This window comes from Misgurnus anguillicaudatus, chromosome 9, assembly GCF_027580225.2.
Source record: "Misgurnus anguillicaudatus chromosome 9, ASM2758022v2, whole genome shotgun sequence".
Lineage (NCBI taxonomy): Eukaryota > Metazoa > Chordata > Actinopteri > Cypriniformes > Cobitidae > Misgurnus > Misgurnus anguillicaudatus.
The window spans coordinates 283,999-301,729 of NC_073345.2; the positions used below are offsets into that span (position 1 = coordinate 283,999).

General features: G+C 40.1%; 1 protein-coding gene across 7 annotated transcripts in view; it reads right to left on the reverse strand.

Annotated features, from left to right (window-relative positions):
* The window catches only part of camk2a (calcium/calmodulin-dependent protein kinase II alpha), a 496,915-nt gene that overhangs the window by 34,450 nt on the left and 444,734 nt on the right, over positions 1–17,731 (reverse strand). The gene's annotated exons all lie outside the window — the stretch shown is intronic.

The window sequence follows — 17,731 nt, forward strand, 5'->3', positions numbered from 1 at the left end:
TTCGAATAAAAATCCCTTAATGCGCAAAAAAGTTTATACGCTCGCTTGAGGTGGTTTTTGATTTATGACAAAAAGAGTAAATTCGAGTAAAGGGAGATGGAAACCCATTTGTTGAATTAACTCTGATGTAGCAAACATTAAATGTGACTGACCATCTAGCTGTTTCCGCTTGAGTTGTCTTTACCATATATGGGTCTTGGAGTCGTCGTAATATCCTTGTTGCTAGTGCCTTCATCAAAAAAATGCGCATTCCTTCTTCTGTGTACTGTACAGGCAAGCATTAAGTTTAGGTAATTACAAGCTGCACGGCTAATACATTAATAACTTACAGCAAACACCCTGTCAAATTTAATATTTTTGAAGTGCAATACTGTTTTAGAGTAGTCACTATTCAGTTGGACAATCACATGCTTAAACATACCAGTTTAATCACTATGTCACCTAAAAACATAAGATTTTTTTTCATGTTATTCTCTTGTTGTGCAAACCCTCTTAAAAGCTTACACCGTTTAGTGTAAAAAATAGGTTTAATCTCAAGGTAAAGTTTGATTAGTTTTAACTAAATAAAAGTGTACTTTTACATGTGTTTTACATGTATATTATGTACTGATAACTGTTTTGTCTAAATAAAAAAGGGTATTTACAGAATTTTTAAATTGACCTTTTTTCCCCTCGGCAATGCATGAAATGACTCGAGACTCGACTCGGACTCGTGACAAAAGACTCCAGACTCGACTCGGACTTCAGTGATAAAGACTCCAGACTTGACTCGGACTCCAGCTGAAAGACTTCAGACTCGACTCAGACTTCAGATGAGAGACTCGTGAACATCTCTGGCTATTAGTGTTGAATTTTGTTTCTGTAGCACATTCCAGTGTTCCTTTTTGAAGGAGTCAAGGGGCTTATCGCCTGATTTGCGTTGGAATTGCTTCTCCCAGAGCTAAGTGTGTCTATTTTGTGGTTTTGTATTTCTTCTTGTTATATTTGTGTATTTGAATTTAAGTTTTCTTTTCATAATTTGACTTTGTGCTTTTGCCTATTATTCATTTGTTTCATTTTGAATAATTGCATTTTCTTTTCTTCTCAGGAGCTGGGGGGTTCCAGGGTGGGCAGGTTGTTTTTCAGGTGCTGTACCTTTCGTACTGATCGTGTAGTTTTCTTTCTTTTTGCTGTGACGTTCACTAGTGTGAGTGATTTTTGGTGCACATTTATATTTTTTTGCTGTGGGTCTCTTGGAGGTCCAGCACCCGGCCTGGCCCAGCTCCTTGAGTTTGTTGGTGTCCTTATTTTTTTGGGGCAAACTCGCTGTATGTTTTTGCAATTTCTAACTGCCATTAAATTGGCATTTTATTATTGCTTGGCCAATTTTTAAGCTTAGGAATATTTAATAAAGTATACATTTCTCAATAAAAATTGTGTATTGCCATATACATGTCTCATTGTCCATTTTTAGGTCAGGAGAACTGTGAACTTGTGTGTCCTGTTTTAATAGGTCCCCAGATATTAATACTGGGGTGGCATAGTCGTTTCTTGGTTAAGATCAGTGATAAGTCTTTTTTTAGTGTTATCACTATTTGTAACGTATGCTTCAAATGAAGTGAATGAGAAGTGAATCCATGTGCAAAAGGTGTTTATTGTAAAATCCCATAAAGGGCCAGCAACCAAATCCAAAACAGGGTAAATCCAGTAATCGTAATCCAAAGACAAGCGAGAGGTCAAGGCAGGCAGAGTCACAATCATAAATCCAAACAAACGGGCGAAAGATCAGGGCAGGCGGCAAACAGGCAGTAAATCCAAAATACAGGCAGAAGTCAAAAACACAGGCAGATCCAGGTAACAGAAACAGATAAACAGATAACAGGCAGATACAGACACAATGGGGCGATGTAATAATCAGCGGGCAACAGGTGTACAGGAAGTGACTAATATACAGAAACAATCAGGAAGTGTGAAGCGTGACATGGCATGATGATTTCAAAATAAAAGTCCAAACAGAGCAGAGATTCAAAATACAAGTACAAATAACAAAAATACACAAAATACAAGAAAATACAAGACAAAACCTTACAGAATCCCCCCTCTAAAGGGCGACTCCCGGAGCCCAACATTCAAAAAACAAAGTCCAAATAGAGGGTGGGCGGGCGGGCCAGGACCTCTTGGCAAGGCAGGGCAGTTCGTAAGAGGTCCTGGGTCATGAGGCCAGGATGGTCCAGGGTCGTGGGGCCAGCATGGTCCCGGATCATAAGGCAGATGTGGGCCTGGGTCATGGGGCAGGTGTGGGCCTGGGTCATGGGGTAGGTGTGGGCCTGGGTCATGGGGCAGGTGTGGGCCTGGGTCATGGGGCAGGTGTGGGCCTGGGTCATGGGGCAGGCTAGGACCTGGGTCATGGGGCAGGCTGGAACCTGGGTCATGGGGCAGGCTGGGACCTGGGTCATGGGGCAGGCTGGGACCTGGGTCATGGGGCAGGCTGGGACCTGGGTCATGGGGCAGGCTTGGACCTGGGTCATGGGGCAGGCTTGGAGCTATGTCATAGGGCAGGAATAGACCTGGCACACAAGGAGAGGAAGGGTCCGAGCACACTTCGGCCTCCGCCTTGGTGTCCTCTGCCTCCTCCCTGTGTCCGGGTACTACCCCCCCCAAAAAAAAACTTGGGAAAGCTCCCACTGTCCCAGGTGGCGATGTCTCAGATGGGGAATCAGGCCGGACAGACAAATCCGATGAGTCAGGCGGATCAGATGAGTCAAGGAGATCAGATGAATCGGGCAGATCAGATGAGTCAGGCAGATCGGATGAGTCGAGCAGATCAGATGAGTCGAACAGATCAGATGAGTCGGGCAGATCAGATGAATCGGGCAGATCAGATGAGTCAGGCAGATCGGATGAGTCGAGCAGATCAGATGAGTAGAGCAGATCAGATGAGTCGGGCAGATCAGATGAGTCGGGCAGATCAGATGAGTCGGGCAGATCAGATGAGTCGGGCAGATCAGATGAGTCGGGCAGATCAGATGAGTCGGGCAGATCAGATGAGTAGAGCAGATCAGATGAGACGGGCAGATCAGATGAGACGGGCAGATCAGATGAGACGGGCAGATCAGATGAGTCGACCAGATCAGATGAATCATTGGAGTCGAGTGAATCAGAGCAGTCGGATGAATCAGATGAGTCGGATGAATCAGATGGGTTGGATGAATCGGATGAGTTGGATGAATTAGGCAGACCAAATGAGTCCAGGGGTTCGGGTTCAGGGCCTTGAGAAACACAAGGGACAAACGAGCAGCAGGCAGACCAAACGCACCACAGGGCTATGGCAAACTCAAAAATAACAGAGTCAATGAGATATACCTCTGTGGTGGTAGATTCAGGCATGACGGCCATCTTAATGGCAGGTGCAGGGTGAACTACCGCCCTCATAGGTGCAGGTGTGGTGGTGACAATGGCTCTCTGAAACACAGGTGCTGGAATGGTGGTAGCTCTCTCATAGACAGGTGCAGGTGCAGAGACAGGCAGGATGGCAGCCATTTTGGGAACATGCAGGATGGCGGCCATTTTGTGATCAGTCATGGGGGCGGCCATTTCAGGAACAGACATGGTGGCAGCCATTTTAGAAACAGGCATGGCATTAGCTATTGCTGGTGAGATGGGTGCTGTGGGAGTATGGAGCTCTTCATTCATGGCTCCCACAGTGAAGGAAGACCCACTCCATATCAGCGCTAAGTCAATGTACTTTTCTAACTTCCAATGAATAGTATTCACTGGCATCAGGCGGGACACATCATAATCCAAACCACAACGGAATAAATCCATGAGAGCCACATCATTGTAATCTACTAAATAGCATAAGTCCAAAAAATCCTGAACATAATTCTCAATGGGGCGGTTGCCCTGACGAAGACGTAACAGACTTACCGCGGGGTTCATAATGCTGGTGGGAAATACAATCCTTTGCTGGATTCCGGGTAGGCTGATTATTCTGTAACGTATGCTTCAAATGAAGTGAATGAGAAGTGAATCCATGTGCAAAAGGTGTTTATTGTAAAATCCCATAAAGGGCCAGCAACCAGGCGCGGAGCTATGGGCGGGCCTGGGCCCGCCCAGATTGACAGCTGGCCCGCCCAATCAGAAATGTAAAAAATACTACTCTGTATAGTTAGACATGTATACTACTTTATGTGGTGTCATTTATCTATTGCATGTTATGTTAAAAACAGTAAAATTATAAGTAAGCCTGATAACTATTTAAAAACTATTAAAGCAGTTGAATGTTGCGTTATAATGAAATATTCCCGAGCAGCTTTCAGCCATGATCACTTTGAGAACTTTTTTTGCAAGCAAGTAGAAAACGTATTTTGAATAACAACACGTTATAAATATGTGCTGCGCGCTTTTCTCTCAATAACATAAACACACAACAAATATGACAGCGGGGTAAAATAGAAAGAAAACATCTGATCATAGTGATGTTGTTTGATATAGCGATATAGCAGCACTATAAGTCCCGCCACGTTTATTGCTAGACTTTATACAATATAGCCTATTGCTTTTAAGCAACAAATAGCCTATCATAACAACATATAAGCCTACTGTGTAATTGAGACATTAATTTAAGAAATGCATTAAAGCAGAAAGACGTGTAGGCTGCGGAAATATAGTGGGTTCACTTCAATCCACACCACAGACGTTCTTGGTTTGCTTCTTATTTATTAAATCGAGGCAATTGTTTGATCAAACATTGATTAATATTAAGATACAATTTATACAAAACGAAATTCACTTTAAAGAAAGTCTTTCTACAAAACAAACCTCGCAAAATCGCTTGCCCGATGTCCATTACGGGCTATGGCGAATTCCTGGCGGGCTAAAAAAAAAATGATGCGCCTTGGCCGTCGGGCGGAGGAAAAAAATATTGTAATGTGTTTGCATTCTCTCAGATTTAGTTAGGTAATTATGTTGTATGTAATTCGGCGTCATCTTGTTAGCCATTACTATCCTCACTAACAAGTGAAACTGTCAGGAAATGAAAGCATTAAATCCATTATTCCTTTCGTTCACGTCTGATATGCGCGCTCCTCGGCTCCGCTCTTCACGAGTAGGCTTGCTCTTGTGCTCATCAAAAAGTATATTAAATGTTTATTTATTTGTCATTTCGTTTAACCCCAGAGTCTAACATTATTCTAGCAATTCCCTTTTTCTTTCTTTATTTAGTAAGTTAACTTAAATATGTGAGAACGAAAATATATTTTTAGTGATTTGCATGAAGAGAATATGATGTTAGAAGCTTCATTTTAAGCATTTAGTAGCCGTATTTATTTAAACACTTTAATAGGTTATTTAAAAAAGTATAAGTTTTTTTTTGGGGTTCATTTATATTTCCTGTCACTGTGTGCAGGTTCTTTTTTGTAGGCTATGAGAGCCCAATATTTTTTTTACCAAAAAGGCTTAATAAATGTAACGTTGCATTACAATTTAAAGTATCAATAATGTCAAAAATGTGACGTGCAGTTCGGGTGTGTGTGTATGCTGTTTAGATTAGTGTTCTGAAGTTTTGACGAATTTTATAGACTTGTTATAGTTTCTTATTCAAAAGTGACACCCATAGATTCAGGCCCACCCGGACTTAATCCATGCCCACCCATATGTCACGTTCTGCATCCGCCACTGCCAGCAACCAAATCCAAAACAGGGTAAATCCAGTAATCGTAATCCAAAGACAAGCGAGAGGTCAAGGCAGGCAGAGTCACAATCATAAAACCAAACAAACGGGCGAAAGATCAGGGCAGGCGGCAAACAGGCAGTAAATCCAAAATACAGGCAGAAGTCAAAAACACAGGCAGATCCAGGTAACAGAAACAGATAAACAGATAACAGGCAGATACAGACACAATGGGGCGATGTAATAATCAGCGGGCAACAGGTGTACAGGAAGTGACTAATATACAGAAACAAACAGGAAGTGTGAAGCGTGACATGGCATGATGATTTCAAAATAAAAGTCCAAACAGAGCAGAGATTCAAAATACAAGTACAAATAACAAAAATACACAAAATACAAGAAAATACAAGACAAAACCTTACACTATTATATATATAATGTTTTGATTTGTTTTAAATTATGTATTGTATTTTATTTTATTTTATTCTATTTTAGTTTTTTTAATATTTCGATTCTTATGAATTCTATTTTATGTATCTTAATGGGTCTATTTTACTTTTTTTAAATTGTTTCTTTTAATTGTATTAATTATTGTATCTATTGGTTCTTTGTCAAGCACTTTGAACTGCATTAATTTGTTTAGAAAAGTGCTATATAAATAAAATTTGCTTTCTTGCTTGCTACTATAAAAGGTTTCACAGCTGACAATGCATATCAAGTTTGCTAATTATCCATGATTTCTCTCTAGACCATTTAGTTCATAACAAGATCATAAGAAGCGTGTGATGGGCTGTTCTATCACCTTCAGTGTGGATAGTGACAAGCTCCCTGATCTCTGCCTCAGTCCAGTTAGCCGACATTTCTCGTCGTAAATGTTAATCTGCGTTTAAATTCTTGTGTCAAAGAGGTATACCATAACTTCTCGGTTACGGATGTAACCCCCGTTCCCTGAAGGAAGGTAACGGAGACGTCACGTCATGACAGACGAATTGGGAACTCGCTTAGAGAGTTCCCTACAAAACGCCAATGAACTTGGCATTGAGGTATTTGCATAATGTCAGCACCGCCTTGCCAGGTGCGTATAAAACTGTGACCGGCTGTAAACAGCAAGGAGCAGCACCTGTGGCGACGGGATGGGACTTCTCCATTCCCTTCCTTCAGGGAACGAGGGTTACATCCGTAACCGAGACGCTCCCTTTCAGTCGGTCACTACAACGTCACATCGTGACCGACGAATTGGGAATCCCTACCAAAACACCACTGGAGCTGACCTCTTCCAGTGTCTGCATAAAACCCTTCGGGTCCACATAAGGAGATGGAGAATAGGATTAAGGCAGAAGGCCGGACACTACAGGTTCCTATAACCCACAGTAGTGCCAGCAACTGGGAAGTGCCCTATATGAGCAGAATAGGAATGCTGCGGAAGCCACCGCCCTGTCAGGGGTTAATGGTGGAGAATAGTCAACTGTGGTTGATGTAATAGACAGCCTTAACTGTGTAAGCTCTGCTGAAGGGGAAAACGTGGGCTGGTAGGATTAACCCCACGGAAAAATACTCACAAAACAACCTCGCATAGGGGACACAATGTGGAGGCCTGAGCCAAACACATAGGTTCATGAGGATGCAGCTAGTGAGAGGCTGACAACTGATGCTCCACAACATCAGGCTGCCAGGGCAGTGGAGGAGAGTCAAATCAAACCATTACGCATTTTTGACTGGATGGCCTTCCATACTGAAACTTATTGTGTAGCGTCAGTCAGAGGCTGCAAGCCGACATGCGAGCCGGCTCGACACGAACATAGTAAAACCTAATGAACGTGTTAGGTGTCGCCCAACCAGCAGCTCTGCAGATGTCTATTAGCGAGGAACCACGAGCGAGAGCCCAAGATGGGGCAACACTTCTAGTGGAGTGTGCTCTCAAATTATGTAGGCATGGGGTGCCCTGCAGATTATAAGCAAGGGCGAAAGTGTCTACAATCCAATGAGACATCCTCTGCTTAGTAACAGGTCTCTGCTGACCACCGTAACAGTCAAAGAGCTGGTCTGAGGTCCTGGGGCTTTGTGTGTGATCCACGTAGAGGCGCAGTGTGCGTACGGAAAATAATTAAGCCTTGGTTGGGTCTGCCTCCTCCGAGGGCAGCGCTTGCAAGCTCACCACCTGATCTCTGAAAGGAGTGGTGGGAACTTTGGGCACGTAGCCTGGTCTGGGTCTGAGTGTTATGCTTGAGACAGCAGGACCAAATTGAAGGCACGACTCATCGATGGAGAATGCATGGTGGTCACCTACGCTCTTAACAGAGGCCAACGCGAGCAGGGTCAAAGTTTTCATTGATAAAAACTTCAGACTCACCGACTGCAGAGGCTTGAACGGGGGTCCCTGCAGGGCTTTCAGCACCATGGACCTAATAACTAAATCGTGCTGGCCAACCGATCTGCCGTTTATTAGAGAGTGATGTGCAGATACCGCGGCAACGTCAACTTTAACAGCCTACCATCTAACCGGTGTTGAAGGTACGAAAGCACAACATTAATGGGGCATTCTCGGCGGTGTTAGATACAGCTTGCGATAAATCACCTAAACCTTCTACGCGCTCAGCGACCATACATGGAGATCCCACAGGTCGGGCGCGGGTGCCTTAACGTGCACCCTCCTTGAGAAAGAAGGTCCTTCCTCAGGGGAATCCGCCAGGGAGGGGCTGTCGCGAGGAGCATCAGTTCTGGAAACCAATTCCTGGTTGTCCGGTAAGGCGCGACCAGTAGAAGGCTCTCCTCGTCCTGCCTGACCTTGCACAGCGTCTGTGCGATTAAGCTCAATGGAGGGAAAGTATATTTGCGCATGCCCCGCGGCCAGCTGTGTGCCAACGCGTCCACGCCGAGGCTGCCCTCGGTTAATGAATAAAACAGGTGACAATGGGTTGTGCCCGGGGACGCAAACAGATCTATCTGCGCTCGACCAAAACGTTTCCAAATCAGCTGAACCGTCTGGGGGTGGAGACGCCATTCACCAGGGCGCGCTGCTCATGAGAGCACGTCTGCCGCTGTGTTGAGTGACCCGGGTATGTGAATGGCACGAAGGGACCTCAGATGCTTCTGACTCCAAAGAAGGAGATGACGGGCGAGATGCAACAGGTGACGAGAGCGCAAAACCGCCTTGACGGTTGATATACACAACAGTCGCAATGTTGTCGGTGCAAACTAATACATCCTTCCCTCGCAGCTTCCATAGCAAAGCGTACGAGTCCCAGATATACAGCCTACAGCTCGCAGCAGTTGGGGTGCTATCCACACCCCTGAGACTGCACGCCTGTCATATGTGGCTTCTCACCTCGCGCTGGGGGCATCTGTGTGTGTTACACAGCTCAAATGGTGGTACTTTGTATTGATATGCCCTCTCCTTGAACGCAAAGCAGAGAAACGCCTGTGGCGAGGGAGGATAGACACATTAAGTATGCGTCTTACAGGTCTATGCTGCAAACCGATCTGGGGGCGAATACATTGAAATATGTGCTTCGACGCGTAAATCCAAGATCGGTCGAAACCCGCCTGCCTTGAAAGCACAGAGACATACCAGTATCTCTACAGTGTGACAGTCAGTCGAGGGTTTAATACATGGAATATACTGAGACTTCCTGTTTTTAACCTTTTCAAGTGATGGTTTAAAATGTCACAACTGTCCCTTGTGTGAGTTTTTTTTAAACGACAATTTTTAATGGACTTGTTTGAGATTTTATGGCGACAAATCAAGCTTCACGCGATCCGACAGCAGCAGTAACTTATGCTTCTCATTCAACACATTGTAAGTTATTTAACCCTTTAACTTCCAGCTCAAACGGTTGAGCACATTTTGAGTCCCTATATTTTATTGAGAGGAGTACCTAACTTAACTCAAGCTGATTGAGCCATCTCTACTATTTGTGTAAGATATGTTTTGCCAAAAAAATTCACTAGATATGAATGTATCAATCAACAGCACTTGTCACAACACATCTTGTTATGTGGATTTTAGAAATAAAAAAATCACTTCTGTTATATGAACTGTTCTTGTTGAAATTTTGCAAGGAAACCATATTTTTTTTGACATATTACACTGTAAGAGCCCTAACTTTACAAAATTATGTTACTTGGTGCAATGAAAAAACTTTCATATGTTTTGAATAATTTTTCAAAAACATGCTCAACCAAACGGTTGATTTGTCACTTAATGGTAAAAGTAAGAAAAGCTAGGGTAATGTTTTCAGATCATCCATTTCTGCAGTCAGAGTGTACTATTTGCTATGAAATATACATTTCTGATCATTCACAGCTATGAATATGACACAGCTATTGTTATTTCTTATTTAATATATTGAGATCATTTCTTAGGTATGTATTTTTGCCACTTCTGGATATTTTTTTTAAATAACTATAATGAATTCAAATAATTAATGTATGGAAATCATAATTACTCATTAATTAATCAATAATTACTTCTTAAATTATGTTTTAAATTGTTTGAAGGATTGTTTGCAATGTTGGCTTACTCTACACAGCATTGCTGGTTTACAAATAAATGTTAAAGGGGCCATGTCAGAAGACTTTTTTAAGATGTCAAATAAATCTTTGGTGTCCCCAGAGCACATATGTGATGTTTTAGCTCAAAATATCATATAAATAAATTATTATAGCATGTTAAAATTGCCACTTTGCAGGTGTGAGCAAAAATGTGCAGTTTTGGGTGTGTCCTTTAAAATGCAAATGAGCGGATGAAGTGCAAACAACGATCACAATGATGGTGGTTTGTTGAAATTGAAACTTAGTTGTGCTGTGAATTATTTTCTCTGTCTCTCCCTCTCTGGATTAAAACACTGGAAATGGCAGTGCTGTGGTTGGAAAGTGCAAATTAAGGGGTGGTATTATTATAATAAGGGCTCCTTCTGACATTACAAGGGAAGCCAAATTTCAATTACCTATTTTTTCACATGCTTACAGAGAATGGTTTACCAAAACTAAGTTACTGGGTTGATCTTTCTCACATTTGCTAGGTTGATAGAAGCACTGGGCACCCAATCATAGCACTTAAACATGGAAAATCTCAGATTTTCATGCCGTGACCCCTTTAATTTATCTAAAAAAAAGACAAAAAAAATTATTTTGCACTACCAAACTTGACAGTGTGTTTCTTAAATCATAAAATACTAATATGCCATTGTATTACTATATTTGGCCTTCTTTTATTTTAGGTTTTAAATGCAGAATATCCTTATTTTTGTTAATTTTGGTCATTTTTATTGCAAAAAACATGAAAACATGTCATGTCCTGCGTTAAAATGAAAACCTGAAATATTTTAATATGTTATACTTCAATAAATAAAGAAGATTTAATATACAAAACCATTTTATTTGGATTATGTTTGTAAAAAATTAGTATTATAGTTCATATTTTCTAATTTCCATAGTATGTGTTTGAATTCCTTTAAGTGACATATCAACCGTTTGGTAGAGGCCGATTTTTAAAAAATTATGGGATGTGTTGAAAAAAAATACATTGATTGTGTTTAGTGGTGACATAAGGAGATAAGAAATGCAAACAAAAATTTTTTCAAATGCCTTTTTCTTGGTGTGGCACTTAAAGGGTTAAACAAACCATAATATACATATTAAACTACTATTACATGTTTTCAGTATTGTTTTCGTTTTATGAAAATATTTTTATGCAGTAGGTAAGACATAAGCTTATGAAATTATTTGCTTAAAAAATCATTTAAAACATAACAAAAGTAACGGTACGTGTAAACACATCACGAAGTACTATAAACATTAACTAATAAGCAGTTTATGTAATCTCATTTTTGTAATAATATATAGTAGCAGAATTAATAAATCAGCATATTTTTATCAGCATATTATGTTGTTTTTTGAATAATTATTGTATTTATTGTTCACTGTCAGTTTCTATGAAATGTTTTACTGGATGGATGTGTGAATAATAGATGCATGTGCGTCACATTCATTTCTTGTACGTGTATTATAGTTAAAACAAATGTTTTGTAGAGATTTACTGCATTTGTATCATCTATTATGGCAACCCCTAACTGCACAAGTTATGCCTGTCTTCCTGGATTTCATAATAAGCATTAAAATGCCAGTCAAAACGGCACACTCGTATCCCTCGCAATAGGACTACCATTAGTTGTAGTGGCTCACCGGAAGTTTTACCGATCTGAGCTCAAAGATGGCGTCGCCCGCATTTACGTCAGGAATAGGGTGGATAAGACATGTGGTGCCTGGTTTCCGCCAGACATAATGTTTAATATTGAGGGCAAACAGTTCAATATCATAATATCATCAATTTCATCAGACTACAAAATCTTATTTCTCACAATTTGGGAGACCTTTATGTACTTTTGTGCATATTTCATAACCTCATTCACTCAGCACTTTGTTCCCAGAAAATTTCCGTAAAATTGGCTGAAACTTATCAAATCCTATCAGAGGTCCAGAATATCATTGAAACACAACAGTGGCTTTGCTGTCATGAGTATTAAACATATTACTCCTCGAAGTACTCCTCCCCACAGAGCTCCCCCACATAACAAATCCCAATTTAACCCCTGACAGTAATATATTAGTTTTTACTGCAACACAGTAATATAACGCATTACTAATAAAATGTTGGTAATATTGTACTCGTTACAGTCTTAGTAATGCGTGTTACAACAATGCATTTCAAAATTAGACTGTGTTATTTTTATTTTTGACCAATGCCGCGCCCCCGCGACCAGCATCCACACAGAAAAAAGCTGCGGGTAAAATAGTATGTCTGTTTCTGGGTGCTGTATGCGATTTGGACGTGGTGCGCGTCAAATATAGACACGTATCTTAAAGAGCCGCTTCTGGGAAGTCCGCTGCTGTCCAAGCATTGACTAAAATGGCCGCAATCAGGTCCTGTAGCGCCGCACACGCATGCAATTTAAAAAAATTATTCTGCGAATAAAGGCACTAAGTAAAAGCAACAGAAAGTTTCTATCGGTCTCCCATGTTGCTTGAACCCCAGAAGTAAAGAGACTTTTAGAAAGCTTCTCAGTAAAATCCATAAAATCCAACACCAGCAAGACAAGGTAAGCTAACGTTGCTATGGTTACAGTCCATATAAATAATAGATTGCTAATAATAGATAGGCTATTCCTATGCTATCTACAGTTTTGCCATGTTATTAGGCTATAGGTTGCATTATAGTCGGCCCTAGCTCTATTGTGTTTGGTATGTGTACCAAAGGCGTAGGAACTGGGGGTAGGAACAGTGTCACTATATTAAACTGTTGGAATAAGTCATGTTTTGTAGTTTTTGGAAAAACACAACTTAAATACACAATATATGATATTTCTGAATAATTTCAGGCAAAGTGGCTTTGGCAATAGATGCCTGTTGACATACACAGAACGCTGTCTGTCAATTATGTAATATATAAGAATAAAGTGACCAGACTTATTTCTAAACATCCTATTGTGACTTAGCCACTTAAAAACTTAATAAAACATCTCTTTAATAACATAGTGCAAACTCAAAACCGAAATCAATGTTAGCTAAATGAAACAAATGGCAGGTAGGCCTAAGTCAAACCCTGATGACGCATGTCCATCTCCTCACTTCTCCAGATTACCATTTACTAAGATATTTTGGCAAGATATTTTACGATTTATTAGGAAAGAAATTTATAATGAATGTGTGTTGTTTTGGAAGGACGTGGCATTAGGTTTTGTAGACTATGATAAATCTAAGAGAAATCAGTTTTTTACTATTAATCTGATATTGCTACTTGCAAAGTTCCACATTCATAAATCAAAATACTTGAAAGCAAAACCTCTTTTTCTTGTTTGATTGAAAGAATTTGAAAAATACCTTACTAATATAAGAATGTCTCTATATGTAATTCCTTTCCTTTTTTTTGAGGTCGTATAATTCTATTTATGAATAACACATTTAACTTCCCCCTGGTTGTTCTATTTTGTTGTTGATACTCTTGTTTGTATTGTTATTATTTGTCACTTTTGTTATGTACATTGTTTTTGAAAAGAATAAAAAAAAACTTCTCCAGATTATCCCATGCGAGTATGTAGGTCTAAGTGGTCTGGATCTGGCCTACTATTTAACATCCCACTTGTCAATACTGCAGGGGAATGTAAACTTATCCAGTCTTATGGCTGTACCACCAAGTTTTTGGGGTGTGGGTAGTTTCTTGAGCACATCACCTCTGGCACAACTTAACCCAGGCCCTTTGGCACAAATCATCCCCAGACCTACAAGTCTGAACCATTAGCATGATCCAGCAGTTAAAAGCTAACATTATGCTAACTGTATAGACTCATTGAGTAAGTAATCGGCTTCAGTAACGAGTAATCAAATAAATTGCTGTTTCCCCCGTTATAACGCAGTTATCGTTACTTACAGGGGCGCCGCTAGCAATTTTGGGCCCTATGAAAAATAGGGGGTCGAGCCCGCACCATACCCATTTCGCACCAAACATACAATCCAACCCAATGTAGCTATTCAAAATCTTTGTCTGTAATTTAATAATACAGAACTATTTATTTTGCTATTGTTTTGACCACAATTATCAGTATTTATAGATACCTAAAATGTCTGCAGCTAAGATAATTTATTGTGCAATGTAAATTTAATCTTAAAGAATGTTGCATTTTCTCTGAATATTTTATTACAGTACTGTATTTTTCAATTAAAGATAAATGTGACCATGCCTGTGAAAACCCAGCTGAAGTAGTTCTTTCTTTTTATTTACTGTTTTCCACATAAAATCATCCTATATAATGTAAAGAACATTTTGTGAAAATATAAACTTGATATCTTTAAAGCTGCGGTCGGCAACTTATTTTATCATATTTTTTGATCATATTCACTGAAACCAACACTATGCTCCGATAGAACAACATCAATTAGACTGTTTAAGAAAAAAACCCGCGCTTCTAGCTCCACCTGGAGCCTGTTATTTGTTTTGCAAAAATCCACCGCTCCCGGTTCATTTGGTCCAATCAGCGCAGGCTGGTTCATTTGGTCCAATCAGCGCAGGGCTGTGTAAAATCTGCCTGACAATCACAGTACCTGCACGCGCCACAGATCCCCATCCCCCTCGCGCGCGTTACAATATCACATGCATCCGCCTGAATTCATAGTTGTTTTGGTTTGAACAGCGTGATGGCGGAGAGAACTTTCAGTAACAAACTTCCGATTTCTCGGTTAACAAGTAGAGCTAGGAAAACAACCAATGAAAAGAAGGAAACAAAGATAGAAAGCAACTGTGACCGTATTAAAACTAGGATCAATATCGGACCGGCATTTGAAAGGAATCTACGAGAGTTTCAAGCTGAATGCAGAGCTTGCCACATTTCTTCTCAACAGGTAATTGTGCTTTATCAACCATTGATTGTATTTCGGAGTGTTATGTAAGTAATCTAAGTATTCTTGCTAAGTATGCGATCACAATAATACTTTTGCACACGCGCTGACGAGAACGTGCTCTGAGGGAGGTTGCTCGGAGGTAGTGGGGGAGGGACATGAAATTGTAAACATTTGGAAACTGCTCAATCCTCCAGAGTTGCCGACGGCAGCTTTAATATTGACTGAGTAATGTCATGTGAAATCATAGTGAAACTAATGCTTGAAATTAAACCAGACCCGGCGCCAGACACAAATTCACAGACGGGCATTTCATTTTTCAGGGGGGGGCACAAATGTGATCAACCTCATTGCAATGCATAATATCATTAATTATGAATTAAATGGACAAAAAGCGAGGAAGAACTAACATACCTCTCCATTAACGAAATACAACGGAGAAGTTGTAAAGATTGGACCAGCCTACTGAAGCAGTCTAAACGCAAATAAAACACGTCGCAGGGCTCGACATCAACGCTTGTCCGCTTAATATCAGAGACAAGTTGATTTTTTAAAAGGCCAAGTGAAAGAGAATTTTACTTGCCCGACCGAACAAGTAGCCTAGTCTGATTAAAAACGGCAATAACAATCACCAAAACACGATAATGATTCTGCATCCTTTAGTCTCAATGGCGACAGAAAGTGCATAATGTAATAAAGCAAAGTTAAACAAATAAGCTCAGCAAACACAAAGTGTGTTAACAAAGTGTGTTAAACATACTGCGGTAAAAATGTGGAGTTTTTAATAACATGATACAGTTAAGCAGCATCACATCACAGTTGAAAATGTGACAGATTTCATGACAACAACAAACAAGTAATTAATATTAAGCCACTTACATTTTAGACGCAATGTTGACTGTGTTTTTGTTGTTTCAGCAGCGAAAATAGTTGAAAGATAACAGCAGAACTATAACGTGTCAGTCTCACTACAAATCGTGTCTTAACGTTAAGCGGTGGGGCGCGCTTAGCAAACAACCAAACATTTCAGCTCTCACTATTGACAAACCAATCAAATACGTTTAAAATAAATATTTTTTTAAATCAGACCAAACACATTTTATTTTTTATTCAGGAGTTATATTTGTCCAAAACAATACATTTTAATTAATAACAGTAGCCTATTGATTAAAACATGGAGCTGATGAACAGGTGAAGGGAGACCGCAGGCTCGTCCAGGGCGGGCACTGGTGACTCACAGGGCGGGCCCGGCCCCCTAAAGCCCGCCCATGGCGCCGGGACTGAATTAAACTGTGATGCTTTTTATCTCACAATAAGATTTGAGACTTTAGTCTGATTTTCACAGGGAGTCTCAGTGACATACTGTATACTTGAGCTGTTACACACATCAATGACATTGTAACATTTAAAAATGGCAAACAACAACAATGCATCTTTTCTATACATTTACATTGCCTCAAATAAGACTGGGTCAAAAATGCTTGACCAAAGCTTGTATTATAATTATTAGCATTATTTATAAGGTAAAGAACAAGTTTCACACACCAGCAGCTTCAGTTAAGCAAAAATAACGACAGATCATTGAAACCGTGAACTTGAGAAAACTGCTATACTCTTAAATGATTCTTCAGACAGTTTTTAATCAACAGGGCTCTAAAATGAAATGAATGACAACTATAGCAGTTTACAACATAGATTTTAAATGATTTCTTAAACCTTTTGCAAGGTGAGAAGCTTTAATATACATAACTGGACTAGTTTAGCCTTAGTAAACTGTACTGCACTGTATGCCTAGGGTTGTATTTTGGGGGTAATTGATTTGTCCCGTACCTGATCACTTGCATCCCTTTTTTTGAATGATATGCTGATCTAACCAGTGACTGAAACAGGATTGTTAAAGTTCATCTGGTGCCACAAAAACCGAGAGGCAGATGACATCAAAATCCTGTGAGAGCGATTCAAGAAAACCTACAGAGGAGACTGCAATCGAAATGCTCTTGCGGTACTTTGATGTCATCTGCCTGTCAGTTCCAGCACCGCCGCACGAAGTCGAACCAGCAGCAATGCTGATCACAACACATGAGAATGAACACCTGTCATCCAATCACAGACCCCCTCAAGTGTACATTAAAGGGGATAATATAATACGATTTCATATATTATTTTTTAAAGTGGGTTATTAAGCCGTTTCCCCTCAATCTAATATGCCTCAAAAGCATTACCAACATTGCTTTGACATTCTCATGCGTGATTCATAGCCTACGTGTGTTTTAATTAACTTATTTGTTAAAGTATATGATGTTGACTGGAAACTACCGCTTACAGAATCTATGTAAGATGTTTTTTTTTGTCACACGTAGATTAACATGAAGGGGATAATGTTTTAACCCTTAATGCAGGAGTCACAAGTGTTTTGTTTTAGAGATATAGTAAAGGTAATGGTTCAATTAACTATTAATAAACCTACCATATGTTGTAGGCTATCATTAGCTATCATTTCGACAAATGGCTTCAATCAATACACTCTATATTCACACAAAACAATACCCGCACTGTTGCTGTAGCCCACCTTTTGTCCTGCATTTTATAGTGACAGTTGGCAACCTTATATATATAACTCATGAAACTTCAATATGGCATTATGGCAAACAAATGCATCTCAAAATGCATCAGATTGATGGTTTAAAATAT